The sequence below is a fragment of the Helianthus annuus genome, chromosome 4, assembly GCF_002127325.2.
Source record: "Helianthus annuus cultivar XRQ/B chromosome 4, HanXRQr2.0-SUNRISE, whole genome shotgun sequence".
Lineage (NCBI taxonomy): Eukaryota > Viridiplantae > Streptophyta > Magnoliopsida > Asterales > Asteraceae > Helianthus > Helianthus annuus.
Window position 1 is genome coordinate 60,254,677 of NC_035436.2, and position 3,798 is coordinate 60,258,474.

The 3,798-nt window shown below is 42.1% G+C and overlaps 2 non-coding genes across 2 annotated transcripts; both read left to right on the top strand.

Annotated features, from left to right (window-relative positions):
- Nucleotides 1-1,035: 1,035 nt before the first annotated feature.
- Nucleotides 1,036-1,142, top strand: LOC118491897. The gene has a single exon (XR_004892342.1). It is a non-coding gene; the product is annotated as a small nucleolar RNA R71 (small nucleolar RNA).
- A 1,365-nt stretch (nucleotides 1,143-2,507) lies between these two features.
- LOC118491801 lies at nucleotides 2,508-2,615 on the top strand. The gene has a single exon (XR_004892246.1). It is a non-coding gene; the product is annotated as a small nucleolar RNA R71 (small nucleolar RNA).
- The last annotated feature ends 1,183 nt before the right edge of the window (nucleotides 2,616-3,798 follow it).

Below are 3,798 nucleotides of genomic sequence, written 5' to 3' on the forward strand. Positions count from 1 at the left end.
GACCCAGGTCCCTTGCAGGACCTCTAAACGCTGAACAAGGGCAAGACCCTTACCAAGTCGTTCCCTTAACCCCCGACCAGGTAGCCAACATACCTCCATATAGACCGTGGAGATATGAATGGTGAAAATCTTTTATTTTATATAGACAGTAAAATAATGCCAAGACACCACGGACAAACGATAAGGAAGAATCACCTTCAACATAAGAAACTAGTTATTAAAGTCATTAATACAAAACCAATTAAGAAGTGCAAAAGATTAAAAATAAAAAGTATTATACTAAACACTTGTCTTCACCAAGTGATGTAAGAGACTTAGGCAAACATGGCCTTGATTGTCAAGCACTCTTACGATCAATCTTGGATCCCGAGATGACTCACACACTCTATGATGGACAATGGATGATGGTGTTGTGATGGTGGTGGGTGGTGGATGAAGTGTGAGAGATGTGGTGTGCCAAGGGATGAGTTGCAATAGATCCAAGCACTCCTATTTATAGGCTGAACAGAAGCCTGGGCACAGCCCCGTGTCCGCTGGGCACGACCCTGTTCCCGTCTGATACTATCTCTCTTCATTAATTGTAATTCGCAATTACAATTAATGCGCCTGCAGTACTTTGGCCACGCCCCCGTGTTCACTGGGCACGGCCCCGTGGTGAGCAATAGAAGCTTCTACAGGTTTGTCTTTTATGCTGCTTCTTGGGCACGGCCCCGTGCTCGCTGAGCACGAGGCGTATTCAGCCTTCAGTCTTCTTTGCTTTGCTTGGGAGGATGCTGTCGAGGGGTCGGGCAATCTACTTTTGTTCCTTTTCTTGTATTTATGTTAGATTTAGCCGTCTTTTTGCTTCTTTTGTTAATTTTGAGCTCATTTAATCCTGAAAATACAAAAGGAAGACAAAAATACACTTTTTCCAACATTAGTACTTAAAAAGGGTTAGTTTTATGCCTCATTTGATGTAATTTATATGTTGCATTTTACACACATCAGTGTGGCAACAACCCATTATAGAAAGTGGATACTTGTTGCCATACAGTGAGACCATGATGAGGACATTTCCTCAATAGCTCCTTGAATCTTTCCCAAGTTTCATATAACGATTCCCCGTCCTCTTGTGAGTATGTATTGATTTCAGTCATTAATTTAGCGGTTTTAGAAGGCGGGAAATACTTATATAGAAACTTTTGGGCAAGTTAATCCCAAGTGTTTACCGAACCACTTAGGAGGGCGTTAAGCCAAGCCTTGGCTCGGTCTTTTCGTGAGAATGGGAACATTTGGAGGCGGATGGCGTCGTTTGATGCTCTGTTGATCTGGAAAGTATCACATATTTCCAAAAAGTTGGTAATATGTAGATGTGGATCTTCGTCAGCTAGGCCATGGAAGGTTGCAGAATTTTGGAGCATTTGAATCAAGTGCGGCCGAAATTCGAAGTTGTTGGAATCGACATTCGGTGGATTGATAGCGGCCCCGAGATTACCTACCGTGGGTCGTAGGTAATCCATAAGGGTACGTTGATCCGCCATTGGAAGCTGGTCCCCTGAGGCTTTCTCTTGGCTTTTAGCTTTTAGTTTTTTTCTTATAAAGCACTCGGGTTCGTCTAGAGGTTCTTTTATGTCTTTATTAGAACTGGAGCTCATGCACTGCGTAGAAAGTTCAGGTGTTACGCCTGGGTTCCAAGTACTGTGATAAAACAAAAAGAATGTCGGTCAGAAGTCTCACCACGACCCCGTGGTCGCTGACCATGGCCCGTGGTCGCTGACCATGGCCCGTGGTCGTTGTTGCAGTGATTGTTTTCTGGATCCTAGTTACTGGGGAGTTCAGCATGTCCCCGTGGTCACTTTTCTGAAACTCAGAAAACAAAAATTGCTAGTAAGGTTGATGGGCACGGCCCCGTGTCTGACCAGGCATGGCCTGTGCTGAAGTCTGCAGAAGCTGAAAAATTTAGAAAAAATCCTAAAAAAATAGAAAAATAAGAAAAATGATTAGGTCGTTGATTCCTAACTTTCTTAAAATCCTTGTGTCCCCGGCAACGGCGCGAAAAACTTGGTGTGCGTTAGGTGTGTTATGATTTTATTGATATTTTAAGCCCATTTTACGCATTAGACAAGTTTTAAATTTATAAAACACGATATTATACTAACAGTAAACATACACTTGGGCAAGTGCACCCATCGTGAGCGTAGTATAGTGTTGGTAAGATACCGAGGTCGTCTAAGGACACAAGAGTTTTTAGTACCGGTTTATCCTCAACGTCTAATCAATCTAATTTTTTTGAGGAAAGGGTTTAAACATGAAAAATTAAAACTAAAAATGCAGAAATAAAAATAATATAAAAACAGAGAGACAAGATGAATCACTTGGATCCGACTCGCCTTTAATGTATCCTTTGATGAATTTCGCACTTTTGCACTTTTTAAGAGATTATCTTAGTTATAGTAGTAGGCTCATCTTTTGAAGGTGACGTTACCCTCAACCCATTATAAAAAGTGGATACTTGTTGCCATACTGCGAGACCATGATGAGGACAATTTCTCAATAGCTCCTTGAATCTTTCCCAAGTTTCATATAAGGATTCCCCGTCCTCTTGTGAGTATGTATTGATTTCAGTCATTAAGTTAGCGGTTTTAGAAGGCAGGAAATACTTATTTAGAAACTTTTGGGCAAGTTTATCCCAAGTGTTTACCGAACCACTTGGGAGAGTGTTAAGCCAAGCCTTGGCTCGGTCTTTTAGTGAGAATGGGAACATTCGGAGGCGGATGGCGTCGTTTGATGCTCCGTTGATCCGGAAAGTATCACATATTTCCAAAAAGTTGGTAATATGTAGATGTGGATCTTCATCAGCTAGGCCATGGAAGGTTGCGGAATTTTGGAGCATTTGAATCAAGTGCGGCCGAAGTTCGAAGTTGTTGGCATCGACATTCGGTGCATTGATAGTGGCTCCGAGATTACCTACCGTGGGTCGCAGATAATCCATAAGGGTACGTTGATCCGGCATTGGAAGTTGGTCCCCCGAGGCTTTCTCTTGGCTTTTAGCTTTTAGTCTTTTTCTTAGAAAGCGCTCGGGTTCGTCTAGAGTTTCTTTTATGTCTTTATTGGAACTGGAGCTCATGCACTGCGTAGAAAGTTCAGGTGTTGCGCCTAGGTTCCAAGTACTGCGATAAAACAAAAAGAACGTCAATCAGAAGTCTCACCACGGCCACGTGGTCGCTGACCATGGCCCGCGGTCGTAGTTGCAGCGATTGTTTTCTGGACCCCGGTTACTGGGGAGTTCAGCACGGCCCCGTGGTCACTCTTCTGAAACTCAGAAAACAAAAATTGCCAGTAAGGTTGCTGGGCACGGCCCCGTGTCCGACCAGGCACGGCCTGTGCTGAAGTCTGCAAAAGCTTAAAAATTTAGAAAAAAACCTAAAAAAAATAGAAAACTAAGAAAAATGATTAGGCCGTTGATTCCTAACTTTCTTAAAATCCTTGTGTCCCCGGCAACGACCCCAAAAACTTGGTGTGCGTTAGGTGTGTTATGATTTTATTAATATTTTAAGCCCATTTTACGCATTAGTGAAGTTTTAAATTTATAAAACACGATATTATACTATCAACATATATAATCTATATCTATATCTATACTATATAATAAAATAAACTTATGGGAGACACGTATCATTTAGTGAAGTTTAATGCGTCTGCGGCACACGACTTTAATGAATTCATTGATACCACTAATTTACACGAGTACACTTCGAGAGGGAGGAAGTTCACGTTTGCTGCCCGGAACAAGTTAAGTCGTATCGATCGTATATTTGT